This window comes from Nomascus leucogenys, chromosome 25 (assembly GCF_006542625.1).
Source record: "Nomascus leucogenys isolate Asia chromosome 25, Asia_NLE_v1, whole genome shotgun sequence".
In the NCBI taxonomy this organism is placed as follows: domain Eukaryota; kingdom Metazoa; phylum Chordata; class Mammalia; order Primates; family Hylobatidae; genus Nomascus; species Nomascus leucogenys.
Window position 1 is genome coordinate 3,632,718 of NC_044405.1, and position 15,648 is coordinate 3,648,365.

A 15,648-nucleotide genomic window follows, 5' to 3' on the forward strand; every position below is an offset into this window, starting at 1 on the left:
AAAAATATAAATTGCATTAAATGCTATTTATATTGAATGTTTTCCTGCCTTCTTAAGCAGAATGCGCTGAATAATACCTTACCGAGGACTCAGCACCGTGATAGCCATTGCTGATTACTGCAGTGAACTGTGATTCAGTGATGTGGGACACACCGTCAAGGAAGTGAATGCAATGAGAGCTCCACATACACTGAAGTTCAGAAAAAAACAAAGCACAGGAGGCTGTTTGCTTTCTAACTACTCGTTTCACCCCTGGACTCTGGTGTACTCTCCAGCATGCCCCACTTCAGGAAGAATATTGGCAAAGTGGAGTATTCTGGCTAAGAAAAGAAGCTATGATGGTAAACGCTATTGAAACAAGGTTCAGCCAGCAAAATGTCTGAAAGCGTTAGAGAAGCTTAACTTAGAGAAAACTTATATATAAATATTTAAATGTTGGTAGTATTGTCTTGTGACGATGCCTTGGATAGAAACCTGTAAATATCAACCTGGTCTCTACTAAAACTACAAAAATTAGCCAGGCGTGGTGGTGCAAGCCGGTGGTCCCAGCTATTCAGGCGGCTGAGGCAGGAGAATCGCTGGAACCTGGGAGGCGGAGGCTGCAGTGAGCCGAGATCACGCCATTGCACTCCAGCCTGGCCAACAGAGCAGACTCTGTCTCAAAAAAAAAAAAAAAAAGAAAGAAAAAAGAAAGAGAAGGGGGGCGGAGAGAGAGAGAGGAAGAAAGAAAACTGTAAATATCTAATAGAATACTAATTGGTAAAAATCATTACAGAAAAGCAGATTTTGGGCCGGGCGCGGTTGCTCACGCCTGTAATCCCAACGCTTTGGGAGGCCGAGGCTGGCGGATCACCTGAGGTTGGGAGTTCGAGACCACCCTGACCGACATAGAGAAACCCCATCTCTACTAAAAACACAAAATTAGTCGGGTATGGTGGCACATGCCTGTAATCCCAGCTACTCGGGAGGCTGAGGCACGAGAATCGCTTGAACCCAGGAGGCAGAGGTTGCAGTGAGCCGGAGATCGCGCCACAGCACTCCAGCCTGGGCAACAAGAACGAAACTCCGTCTCAAAAAAAAGAAAAGCGGATTTTGATTCAACATGAAAGAAACTCCTCTTTATAATTCATTTTGATTCATAATTTATGTGCAAGATCTTACTTGGTTTGGCAGGTAGTGGAATAATGAGCGAATAAAAGTCCCAAACTCAAAAAAGACATTAACCTAGGGTAGCTGGAACGGAGAGTGCATGAGGCGAGGAGCAATGAGAGTTGGAGAAGCAAATGGGACTAGATCATGGAGGGCCTGGAAAGGTAGGATTGTTTTAAACAAGTAACTGGAAGTGATAAATGATTTTAAAATATTTTTAACTCACATTTTAATTACAAAGCTAATTATTATAAAAGTAAAATAAGTTTATTAAAATTTTAAATATATCAAAATATATTATGTAAAAGTGAAAGTTCACCCTAACCCCAATTTCCAGAGGTACCTGTGAGTCGTTTAGCCCATGTCTTTTTTTTTTTTTTTTTGAGACAGGGTTTCGCCCTTGCCCAGGCTGGAGTGCAGTGGCGCCATCTCGGCTCACTGCAGCCTCTGCCTCCTGGGTTCAAGCAATTCTCCTGCTTCAGCCTCCTGAGTAGCCGTGATTATAGGCACCCCCCACCACATGTTGGCCAGGCTGGTCTCAAACTCCTGGCCTCAGGTAATCCACCCACGTTGGCCTCCCAAAGTGCTGGGATTACAGGCTTGAGTCACTGCACCTGGTTTTTTTTTGTTTGTTTTTTTGTTTTTTGTTTTTGAGATGGAGTCTCACTCTGTCACCCAGACTGGAGTGCAGTGGCACAATCTCGACTCACAGCAACCTCAGCCTCCCGGGTTCAAGTAGCTGGGATTACAGGCGCGTGCCACCATGCCAGGCTAATTTTTGTATTTTTAGTAGAGACAGGGTTTCGCCATGTTGGCCGGGGTGGTCTCGAACTCCTGACCTCAAGTGATTCACCAGCCTCCACCTCCCAAAGTGCTGAGATTACAGGTGTGAGCCACCATGCCCGGCCCCTGGCCTGTGCCTTTACTTGACCTTTTTGTTGCTATGTGTTCCACATCTATAAAATGAGGATCATAATAGTACCTACCCAATAGAGGCAACATGAGAATTAAATTAATTACTGCCAACTCCATAAAGGCAGGGATTTTGTTTGATTTAGGAGTTTTCAACCTCTGTACTACTGATATTTTAGGCTGAATAATTTCTGGTAGTGGAAAGAGGGGCTGGTGTCCTGCTCACTGTGGGTTGTGTAGCAGCATCTCTGGCTTCTACCCACTTCTACCTGCAACAAAAAGTATTTATAGACATGGCCAAATGTCCTCTGGGGGGCAAAATCACCCGAGTTGAAAACCACTGGTCTAATTTACTGCTGAGTGCCTGTCACCCAGCACAGCATGCAGTAAATATTTGTTAAATTGAATGAATAAAGTGAATGCATATAGGAAGCCCTCAGTAAGTGTTAGCTATTTTTATTATACTATTGTCCAACTATATAAATTTCTACATAAGTGGGATCCAATTATGTGTACTTCACTGCAAATTGCATTTTTTCTCTAACAATCTACCTTGGTCATACTTTTACATCACCATCACCATTTTATACAGTTGTATCTCAATTGCATTCTATGGCGTGAAAGTAGTTTTATAATTCATTTATTCAATTCATTATTGATGTGCATCTAGGCTAATTTCAATTTGTTGTTGTTATAAATAATGCTACAAAGAACATTTTTCATTATGAATTCTTATTTAATGTCACATCCAGAGCTATGCAATGTATCATGTCCTAATTTGGAAAGGGATTTTGTATTAGGCAGGGTTCTCCAGAGAAACAGAATCAATAGGATGTATATATTCACAAGGAAACTTGTTTATAAAGAAAATGGCTTACACAATTATTGGGGTTGGCAAGTCCAAAATCTGCAGGGTAGACCAGCTGGCTGAAGCCCCAGGAAAGAGTTGGTGCTGCAGTTCAAGTCTGAAGGTCATCTGCTACAGATTCCCTTTTGTGGCAGGTAGCTCAGTCTTTCATTCTATTCAAGCCATCAACTGATTGGATTAGACTTACCCACATTAGGAAGAGTAAATCTGGGCCAGGCATGGTGGCTCACACCTGTAATTCCAGCACTTTGGGAGGCCAAGGCAGGTGGACCCCTTGAGCTCAGGAGTTTGAGACCAGCCTGGGCAACGTGGCAAAACCCCATCTCTACAAAGAATACAAAAATTAGCTGGGCATGGAGGCACATGCCTGTGGTCCCAGCTATTCACAAGGCTGAGGTGGGAGAATCGCTTGATCCCAGGAGGTCGAGGCTGCAGTGAGCTGAGATTGTGCCACTGCACTCCAGCATGGATGACAGAGCGAGACCCTGTGTATCAGTCCATCTTCACACTATAAAGAACTACTTGGGGCCGGGCACGGTGGCTCACGCCTGTAATCCCAGCACTTTGGGAGGCCAAGGTGGGAGGATCATGAAGTCAGGAGTTCAAGATCAGCCAGGCCAACATGGTGAAACCCCGTCTCTACTAAAAATACAAAAATTGGCTGGGCGCGGTGGCTCACACCTGTAATCCCAGCACTTTGGGAGGCCGAGGCGGGCGGATCACGAGATCAGGAGATCCAGACCATCCTGGCTAACACGGTGAAACCCTGTCTCTACTAAAAGTACAAAAAGTTAGCTGGGCGTGGTGGCGGGCGCCTGTAGTCCCAGCTACTCGGGAGGCTGAGGCAGGAGAATGGCGTGAACCCGGGAGGCAGAGCTTGCAGTGAGCTGAGATCATGCCACTGCACTCCAGCCCGGGCAACAGAGCGAGACTCCATCTCAAAAAATATATAAATAAATAAAATAAAATAAAATACAAATACAAAAATTAGCCGGGTGTGGTGGCACGCTCCTGTAATCCCACGTACTCAGGAGGCTGAGGCAAGAGAACTGCTTGAACTCGGGAGGTGGAGGTTGCAGTGAGACGAGATCTGCCACTGCACTCCAGCTTGGGCGACAGAGCAAGAAGCTGTCTCAGAGGGTGGAGGTGGGGGGTGGGGAAAGAACTACCTGGGACTGCATACTTTATAAAGAAAATAGGTTTAATTGACTCACAGTTCTGCATGGCTGGGGAGATCTCAGGAAACTTTCAATCATGGTGGAAGGTGAAGGAGAAGCAAGCACCTTCCTCATAAGGTGGCAGGAGAGACAAAGGATGAGAAGTGCCACACTTTTAAACCATCAGATCTCATGAGAACTCGCTATCACAAGAACAGCATGGGGGAATCCACCCCCATGATCCAATCACCTCCCACCAGGTCCTACCCTCAACATGTGGGGATTACAGTTAGAGATGAGATTTGAGTGGGGACACAAAGCCAAACCATATCATCCTGTCTTAAAAATGAAAAAAGTAATAGTCACCTGTTTTATTCAAAGTCCACCAACTTGAATGTCAATTTCATGCAAAAACACGCTCTCAGAAACATCCAGAATCATGTTTGATCATATATCTGGGTACTATGACCCAGCCAAGTTAAAGAAAATAAAATTATTCCAGTGCAGTAGCTGACGCCTGTAATCCCAGCATTTTGGGAGGCTGAGGTGGTTAGATCGCTTGAGCCCAGGAGTTCAAGACCAGCTTGGACAACATGGAGAAACTCCGTTTCTACAAAGAGAGAAAAAATTAGCAGGGCATGGTGGCGCACACCTGTAGTCCCTGCTATTAGGGAGGCTGAGATGGAAGGATTGCTTGAGCCTGGGAGATTGAGGCTACAGGGTGCTGTGATTGTGCTACTGCACTCCAGTCTGGGCAATTGAGTGAGAGCCTGTCTCAAAAAAAAAAAAAAAAAAAAGAAAAATCCATTCCAAATCAGGACTGCTGGTAAAAAAAAAAAAAAAAAAAAAAAAAAAAAAAAAAAAGAAAAGAAAATTTATCACACATAAAATTAATCATCACAGATTCCTTGCCGACACATCAGCAGAACTGTCTGACCACCCAAAAAGAGAACTGTTGATGTGAACTCTGTGCTAACCAGGAGCCTGGACTGGACAACCTCTCTATGCATGTGGGGTTCTGAGTCTGGATAGAGATGCCATCTGAGAATGGTGACATGTCTTTCTCTTTCTTCCTAACCATGGATACAGACTAGTCTATTTTTGTGGTTTATCTGCCTACTGTTTAGAAGTATTCTGTCTTCTTGGGGCTGTCAGGCACTCAACTGACACTTCTTGATACTATTGCTCTGTCTGCCTTGAGCAGCTAATGATGGATGTGAAAACCCTTTTATAATTTTTCATGCCAAGGAAATGTGCAGCCACATGCTCCTGTGGTCTCCTGTGGGCTAAATAAACCCTGATAACCAGGCTTATTATCATTATGTCTAAAATTAAAGTAAACAAATAATGAGTGAGGGCTTGAGTGGTTTATTGTGGTTGAAAAGTACTGACTGACTTAATGTGTGAATCTTATAACACCTATTTATATGGGTAAAGATTTGGGGGATTATTCTAGTTTCCCATCTGGGTTCCAGATATGTGAGACTGCTGGGTGGGAGAATGTTATAGATTGTAGGTCTGTTGTCTTAAGGCAGGTAGCTGTCATTTCTGCCTAAATAATCTGTAAGGCAAGAAACCAAATATATAAATTAATACCATAAATAAGCAAACAAATAATTCTCTAATCTCAATCAATACTTCCCTACTTGTGAACTGAAGAATTAACACAGTCTCTTTGTTTGCTGCTTGGCATGAGCTTCCTTTACCTTTAAAATTAGGTTTGTGTTCATGAAACAAGGTTAGAAATTTAGAGAAGGGAAGAAATCTACTATTTAAAAATATATGACTATTTATTTTTAGCCACCGCTTTTTAGCACCTAGGTATTAAAATACATAATAATTAGGAGGTAAGTGTATCCCATAATCTGTCATCATTCGCTCACTTCAAGAGGCCCATCATTAACCTTTCCATTAATTCTACGTCTTTTAGATCTTCCTAAATCAACACCTACTCTAAATGACTCCTCAAATTAAACCCTAATTTTGCATCTGCACTTTCTCCGTTCTAGCCTGAAAAGCCTACAATCTTTTCTGTCTAGTCCCCATTTCTGCCTCACTCCAGAATCTGGCTTGAAGCCCTGGACTTTCTCAAACTCGATTGCTGGCAAGCAAGTCCTCCATCAAACAGATCCCTCACATGTCTGTGCATTAAAAATAGCTAATATGACTCACTGGCACTTCTTACTTACTCAAACTAAAGGACAGCATCTGTGCTTCAGGGATAGGAGAGTGAAGAGAGCAGAATGTGAAGAGGGAAACTACCAACATTCAAAAATCATTTTCTGGACTTGACACTGATGTTAGCTTTGTCCCTGGTATTTCTTTTTTTTTTTTTTTTTTTTTGAGATGAAGGCTCGCTCTTTCACCCAGGCTGGAGTGCAGTGGCGCGATCTCGGCTCACTGCAGGCTCCGCCCCCCGGGGTTCACGCCATTCTCCTGCCTCAGGTTCCCGCGTAGCTGGGACTACAGGCGCCTGCCACCTCGCCCGGCTAATTTTTTGTATTTTTAGTAGAGACGGGGTTTCACCGTGTTAGCCAGGATGGTCTCGATCTCCTGACCTCGTGATCCGCCTGCCTCGGCCTCCCAAAGTGCTGGGATTACAGGCGTGAGCCACCGCGCCCGGCCTGTCCCTGGTATTTCTATCAGGAAACATATCTGCAAGTGACTGTATGTAGAATTATTCTTTCTTAGCTGATCTATCTGGGGAGGCACATTTTCAAGGATGTCTGATATGGTGAATATAGCATTGCCATGCTTATTCATGGGTCCCACTGTTTAGACTAATATTATAATAAAGGTCCTGGTTTCAAAAATGGCTTTCGTCAAACTTTTGTCTGCCTTTGTGTACAGAGATGGACCTTTTAATTCATTCATTCCTTCATTCAAGAAATCATTATTGGCTGGGGGCGGTGACTCATGCTTGTAATCCCAGCACTTTGGGAGGCCAAGGAGGAAGATCACTCAAGTGTAGGAGTTTGAGACCAGCCTGGGCAACACAGGGAGACTCTGTCTCTACAAATTAAAAAAAAAAAAAAACTTATGCTGAGGTAGGAGGATCACTTGGGCCTGGAATGTCAAGGCTACAGTGAGCCATGATCATGTCACTGTACTCCAGCCTAGGTGACAGAGCAAGATCCTATCTCAAAAAGAAATTATTATTGAATGTCTTCTAGGGCTGCCATGTTCTCCAACTCTTAAGGGCACCATTCTCAGTATAGTCTCCAGAGTTGAGCTCTAGCCGGGGCATTCCCTTCCGGGGTATATTTACTGAGGGACATAGAAGGGTATGTATGACATAGTCACCTATCCATAGCCCTTCAGGAGGGATTAAGAAACATTTTTCCATTTTCAGGTAGATTATTGTATGTTAATTTGTTTGTGTTTGTGTGTTTGTTTGTTTTGAGATGGAGTCTCGCTCTGTCACCCAGGCTGGAGTGCAGTGGCATGACCTTGGCTTACTGCAACCTCCACCTCCCAGGTTCAATCAATTCTCCTGCCTCAGCCTCCTGAGTAGCTGGGATTGCAGGCACACGCCACCATGCCCAGCTAAATTTTTTTGTATTTTTAGTAGAGACAGGGTTTCACCATGTTGGCCAGGCTGGTCTTGAATTCTTGACTCAGGTGATCTGCCAGCCTCAGCCTCCCAAAGTGCTGGAATTACAAACATAAGCCACTGCGCCCAGCCAGATTACTGGTCATTTGTTACTCATTCATACCTACTGGTTATTCATTAAAAATAGCCCAGGTTTATGTTTTTATTGGCCTTGTCTGGTGGCTTCCTCCATGTCCAGAGACTCTCTCTGTCCCTGATATGAAAGCACACTTAGTAATCAAACATAAGCACAGTACAGGCAGAGATTCGAAACCAACTATGAACTAGGCAATACAAATAATGACTTTCATATAAGGTTTCTGTCTTGTAAATGTTGATAATGCTTATCAACTAAAGGAATAAAGTCCAGCCCTGCACCCAACACAGCTGACAATATGATCTTTGTAATCCACAAAATGTCAAGTATAATTATCTTGACCATTCCTTCACTTAAAAAAAGAAAATCAAACTGGCCGGGCACAGTGGCTCACGCCTGTAGTCCCAGCATTTTGGGAGGCCGAGGCGGGCAGATCACGAGGTCAGGAGATCAAGACCATCCTGGCTAACACAGTGAAACCCCGTCTCTACTAAAAGTACAAAAAGTTAGCTGGGTGTGGTGGCGGGTGCCGGTAGTTCCAGCTACTCAGGAGGCTGAGGCAGAAGAATGGCATGAACCCAGGAGACGGAGCTTGCAGTGAGCTGAGATCATGCCACTGCATTCCAGCCTGGGAGACAAAGTGAGACTCCGTCTCAAAAAAAAATAAAATAAAATAAAATAAAATAAATAAAAAATAAAACTATGACAAGAGAAAATTTGTGTTTCTTTAACAGAACCCAGCCAGGAAGGTCATAAAATCTAGTCATGACAGGTTCTCCTCTCAGTAGGAAAACTTTTTTTCCTAATAGTAACTGACCTTTCTCATAATTTTTTTCACCCCGTCAAACATTTCGAAGACTTAACACAACTACTTTTGTTAGTTGGATGGAAAACACCTTGTGATTCAGGTAGAAAGAATTCTTCAGGCAGAGGAATTTATATAACTGTGCCTTTTACCATCCATTAAGCAGTTTTTTTATGTTGGCCTACTTGTAATGTGTATCAATGTCAGTTTATAAGAGGAAATAACATTCAGTCTTTTCACTGGTTTATAATAAGAAATCACTATTTCAAATGACCTTCCCTGAATACCACTCTCTACTGAGTGCTGGAAGGAGCGTGGACAAAGATGAGTAAGACACTGCCCACGCTCTCTGTATGCATGCAATCTGGTGCCTGCGATGACATCTACTCAAAGAACTCAGTCAACTGGCAAACTAACAAGGTCTATAGCCATGGGTGAAACAGACTGCCTTGAGAATATGGGAAGATTAATTCCAACTGGGGGATTTGCTAGGGTGTGTAGTGACCACGTGGGGATGTCAGAGGAATGGGAAAACAAGAAGATTAAGGGATGAAAAGAGACTTGAAACATTTAAGAATGGAAGTCTGGTTGAGGAATTCAGACTTAACCATGTAAGTCCTGGGATTGGAAGTAACAATGCTTAGATGTGTGTTTCCTTAGCAAGATCTTATGTGTTCTTCATTTCATACAATGAACAACCTAAAATATATTATTTAAGGTCTACAGAAGTCTCCAAACCTACCTTCTGTTGCTGATCCTCTTGGCCATTTTGTTCCCGCAAACGAGCACTCCTCTCCCACCAAATGCACTTTCTCTCTGACCCCCAGCAGTCTTGAGTTCTGTCACCTCTGTTTCCCTCCAGCTCTGCTACCAGCCTGAAATCTTTGTCCAGTCTTCTCTAGCTATTCAATTTATACACTCAGCATGCTTTTTTTTGTTTTTGTTTTGTTTTTGTTTTTTTGAGACAGAGTCTTGCTCTGTCACCCAGGCTGGAGTGCAGTGGCACAATCTTGGCTCATTGCAACCTCCACCTCCCGGGCTCAAGCGATTCTCGTGCCTCAGCCTCCCAAGTAGCTGGGATTATAGGCGCCCGCCACCATACCCAGCTAATTTTTGTATTTTTAGTAGAGATGGGGATTTCACCATGTTGGCCAGGCTGGTCTCAACCTCCTGATCTCAGGTGATCCACCCACCTCAGCCTCCCAAAGTGCTGGGATTACAGGCGTGAGCCACCATGCCTGGCCGCACTCAGCATGTTAATTGAAATTACACATATATCTGTAATTAATATATAATAATATAAGCATATATATTTTTAAAACTAAGGGCTTAGTATGTATTAAGCAGTGTGAGAGATAGAAAAGTATGACAGATCAGCTCACTGCTAATCAGGGAGTTTACCATCTATCTACATTCTATCCATCCTTTGAGAGAGCTTTTCCAGACCAGAAGCGCAGCCTGTGAAATTTGACGGTAAAATATTCCAGAGTGAGGAACAGCCTGTGCTAAGCCCTTGAATGCAAGGAATACAGTGGAATGCAAGGGTGCATGGTGAGCAACCCAGAGCCCCGCTTCAGAATGAGGTTTGGCTAAGGGCTTTGTTGCAAGTGCATCAAACTTTGGCCCAATCCTATGTCCTTCACTCCTCGATAAACTTTCTACCTGCAAGTTCTCATTTCAGAGTCCCTGAGAAAGTGGACACAAAATAGTAAAATATGTAGCTATGATTTAAAAACATCAGCAATAGGCCGGGCGCGGTGGCCCACGCCTTTAATCCCAGCATTTTGGGAGGCCAAAGTGGGTGGATCATGAGGTTAGGAGTTCAAGACCAGCCTGGCCAAGATGCTGAATCCCCCATCTCTACTAAAAATACAAAAATTAGTTGGGTATGGTGGCAGGTGCCTGTGATTCCAGCTACTTGGGAGGCTGAAGCAGATAATTGATTGAACCTGTGCTATGCTAAAAAACAACTTCTGGCCAGGCCCGGTGGCTCACGCCTGTAACCAGAGCACTTTGGGAGGCCGAGGCGGGCAGATCATGGGGTCAGGAGTTCGAGACCAGCCTGACCAATATGGTGAAACCTCGTCTCTACTAAAAATACAAAAATTAGCCAGGCGTGTTGGCGCACACCTGTAATCCCAGCTACTCAGCAGGTTGAGGCAGGAGAATCTCTTGAACCTGGGAGGCAGAGGTTGTAGTGAGCTGAGATTGCCCCACTGCACTCCAGCCTGGGTGACAGAGCGAGACTCCATCTCAAAAAAAAAAAAAAAAAAACAGCAACAAAAAAAGTAATGATAACCTAAAACAGTAGGGTATATAACAATAAAAGAGGCCGGGCATGGTGGCTCAAGCCTGTAATCCCAGCATTTTGGAAGGCCAAGGCAGGCGGATTACAAGGTCAAGAGATCGAGATCATTCTGGCCAACATGGTGAAATCTTGTCCTACTAAAAATACAAAATTAGTTGGGCATGGTGGCACACGCCTGTAATCCCAGCTACTCAGGAGGCTGAGGCAGGAGAATCACTTGAATCCAGGAGGTGGAGGTTGCAGTGAGCCAAGATTGCACCACTGCACGCCAGCCTGGCAACAGAGCGAGATTCCGTCTCAAAAAAATAAATAAATAAAAAAATAAAAGAGAGATGAAATTTTGTCTAGAGAAAAACCTTGAACTCCATGATATGGAATTTATTTGTTTGTTTTATTTTATTTTATTTTTTGAGACAGAGTCTCGCTCTGTTTCCCGGGCTGGAGTGCAGTGGCGCGATCTTGGCTCACTGCAACCTCCACATCCCAGGCCCAAGTGATGCTCATGCCTCAGCCTCCCGAGTAGCTGGGATTACAGGTATGGGCCACCACGTTTAGCTAATTTTTGTATTTTAGTAGAGACAGGGTTTCACTATGTTGGCCAGGCTGGTCTCGAACTCCTGACCTCAGGTGATCCGCCCACCTCGGCCTCCCAAAGTGCTGGGATTACAGGCATGAGCCACTGTGCCTAGCCTGGAATTTATTCCTTATCCTGTGAAACAGTTGTTTCCAAAGTGAAGTGGCTAAAAGGATGATAAGGGGTATAGGAAGAAATTATTTATTAATTATTCATAGTTTTATAAATGTCTTTTTTCTGTTTTGTAATATAGATAACATATTGGTAAAAATAACACATCTAAATAATTTGAATATGTGTGTGTATATATATACACACATATACGTACACACATATACTTTGGTATGTGCCCTAATTTTTTCTTTTTTTTTTTTTTTTTGTTGAGGCAGGGCCTCACTCTGTTATCCAGGCTGGAGTGCAGTGACTCACTAAAGCCTCAACTTCCTGGGCTCAGGCAGTCCTACCATGTCAGCATCCCAAGTAGCTGAGATCACAGGCACAGGCTAGCATGCCTGGCTAATTTTTAAAATGTTTGTAGAGACAAGGTCTCACTATGTTGCCCAGGCTAGACTCAAACTCCTGGGCTCAAGCAATCCTCCTGTCTTGGCCTCTTGAAGTGCTGACATTATACAGGTGTGAGCCGCCACACCTCTAATTTTCTTTTTTTTTTTTTAACCAATAGATGTATGCAATTAAAATTCAAGACCATACTGTAAACAATGGGAGAGTCATTGAGGTCTTATTTGCAGAGGAGAATATACTCAAGATATCAATTATAATAACGGATAATGGTTCTCAACTTTCTTTTTTTTTTTTTTTTTGAGATGGAGTCTCGCTGTCACCCAGGCTGGAGTGCAGTGGCACAGTCTCGGCTCACTGCAACCTCTGCTTCCTGGGTTCAAGTGATTCTCTTGCCTCAGCCTCCTGAGTAGCTGGGATTACAGGCAGCCACCACTACACCTGGCTAATTTTTGTATTTTTAGCAGAGACGGAGTTTTACCATCTTAGCCAGGCTGGCCTCAAACTCCTGACCTTCTGATCCACCTGTCTCGGCCTCCCAAAGTGCTGGGATTACAGGCATGAGCCACTGCGCCCGGATGGTTCTCAACTTTCAACCCAGGAGAATTCCCTGGGAATTATTAGAAAATACTGATGACCAGACCACGCCCCAAATTAATTACATCAACTCTCTGGGGTAGGAACGAGCATCAATATTTTTCTTTTCTCTTGGTGATTCTAACGTGCCAGGATTAAGAACGACTGAATTAGAGTTATAATGAAGTTCGATATGAATTGGCCAATGAAATAGTATAATTTAATATTAAATATTAATTAATTAAAACTATTAAATGTTCTCAAAAGTTACAGAAGAATAAAAGCTAAATATTTAAGAAGTTATTTTACCTTAAGCATTGAAAATAAATGGTTTTTCTCTTCACCGGTTGTTTTTACTTCCTTATAAAGCCTAGCTGTCATGTGATCCTCCTGACTCCGCGGAAGTCAGTCAGAGAAATAAAGAGTAACTCACTCATTAAGAGACCTTTTACATAAAACACTTTCTTATCGGTTAGAATTTGAGCTTTCTCAGACTCTCAGCTTGTTTTGCCAAGTGTACACAATAATAAAATACACACAATGACCTTCTTACTCTTCTTTTGCCAGCGGATTATTTAATACTGATTAGCTTTGAAATGCAAATAGCCCTATCAAATACCAAGCTACTTGCCTTCAAGCCGACTAAGGCTGCATTAGAGTGAAAGTCAAAACTGTTTTATGCAAAGAAAAAAATAGTCTGTCAAAGGCCGCTAGATCTTCAATTTTTTCAGGATTATATTCAGGATATGAAATTCTTTGTACTGACTAACGGATCACCTTTTTTCTAAATTCTTTTGTTTCCAAACTCCCAATCCTGTGTTGACTTACAATTAACCCATTGCTGACCATTAGTTGAACTTTCAAACCAAATATAATGCTTTCAGCATTTGTATTTATATCACAACATGACAAATACTAGTAAGAGAGGGAATTTTTACAGAAAAAGCGTATCTAGCCTATTACATCAGGACCACTATTTTTCTTAAACAGAGAGTGACAACTTCGGGGCTGCAAAATACCTTTGAGATTACCTAATTTACCCTCTTCATTTTACAGATACGCACCCAAGATCTGGTATGCCTTTACTAGGTCAGTGTTTGGACTGAAGGAAACAGGGTTGGGTTGCTGAATAGTAAATTCCTGGTGGAATGGAAACTGAGCTGACAATGGCAGATGGGTATTAAACCCTCTGGAGTCCTCCGCCTGAAATTCAAGGCTTGAAAGAGTCAGAGGCTGACAAGATACCAAGACTGAGACTGATTTACTCTCTTTTTTCTTTTTCTTTTTTTTTTCTTTTTTTTTGAGATAGGGTCTCACTCTGCCCCCCCAGGCAATGATTATAGCTCACTGCAGCCTCAAACTCCTAGGCTCAAGCTATCCTCCCACCTCAGCCACCCCAGTAGCTGGGGCTACAGGTGCACACCACCATGCCAATTTTTTTGTGGTGTTTTGTTTTAGACAGGGTTTCTTTCTGTCACCCAGGCTGGAGTGTAGTAGCTCCATCACAGTTCGCTGCAGCCTTGCCCTCCCGGACTCAAGTGATCCTCCCACCTCAGCCTCCCAAGTAGCTGAGACTACAGGTGCATGCCACCACGCCCAGCTAATTTTTGTATTTTTGTAGAGATTGTGTTTTACCATGTTGCCCAGGATGGTTGCAAACTCCTGGGCTCAAATGATCCTCCCACCTTGGCCTGCCAAAGTATGAAGATTACAGGTGTGAGCCACCATGCCTGGCCTGCCTGGCTAATTTTTAAATTTTCTGTAGAAACAGGGTCTTGCTATGTTGCCCAGGCTGGTATTGAACTCTTGGCCTCAAGCCATTGGGATTACAGGTGTAAGCCCCTGCACCTGTCCAGGACTGATTTCTCAAAAGCAGCAGAAGTTAGTGGGGTTGCAGCCAGGTGGCCCAGCCCGACAGCACCTACCAAGGGACTGGAGACTGCCCAGCACTGGCTGGTCCCAGGTGATCCGGTCAAACTGGGCACTCCTCTGCAATATCCTTGTGAAGAAGCTGAATTAATATTTCAGTGGGATAGTTTAGAAATGACACAGACCTGGATCAGAAATACAAAGCTTGCCACCAGCTGTGGAAGCACCAACCTGTTTACTTTGTCTTTTTTTTTTTTTTTTTTTTTTTTTTGAGATGGAGTCTCGCTCTGTCGCCCAGGCTGGAGTGCAGTGGCGCCATCTCGGCTCACTGCAAGCTCCGCCTCCCGGGTTCACGCCATTCTCCTGCCTCAGCCTCCCAAGTAGCTGAGACTACAGGCGCCCGCCACCAGGCCCGGCTAATTTTTTGTATTTTTATTGGAGACGGGGTTTCATCGTGTTAGCCAGGAGGGTCTCAATCTCCTGACCTCATGATCCTCCCGCCTCGGCCTCCCAAAGTGCTGGGATTACAGGCGTGAGCACCGTGCCAGGCCTGCTTTGTCTTTAAAATTATCTGCCATTAGAAAATCAAACAGTTGCCAGAGGCTGGGAGAAGGGAGGCACGAGGACTTATTGTTTAATGGGTGTGGAATTTCAGTTTGAGAGGATAAAATAAGTTCTGAGGCTAGATAGTGGTGATGGTTGCATAACAATGTGAATATATTTAATGCCACTTGCCACTGAACTGTAGATTTAAAAATGGTTAAAATGGTATATGGTAGATTTTATGTGGTTTTTTTTTTTCTTTTTAGAGGTATTGTTGCATTCTGTCACCCAGGCTAGAGTACAGTGGTTCAATCATAGCTCACTGCAGCCTCAACTTCCTGGGCTCAAGTGATCCTCCTATCACAGCCTCCCAAGTAGCTGGGACTAAGGAGTGTACCACCACACCTGGCTGGGTTTCTTTGTTTTAGTGTTTGTTTGTAGAAATGGGGTCTCACTATGCTGCCCTGCCTAAATTTTGTTATGTATATATTACCACAACAAAAATATATCTGCTATTAGTTCTTTCTCTTTCTTTTTCTCTTTCTTTCTTTCTTTCTTTCTTTCTTTTTCTTTTCGTTCTTTCTTTCTTTCTTTTTCTTTTTTTAGATAGGGTCTTGCTCTGTTGTCCAGGCTGGAGTGCAGTGGCATGATCATAGCTCACTGCAGCCTCTAACTCCTG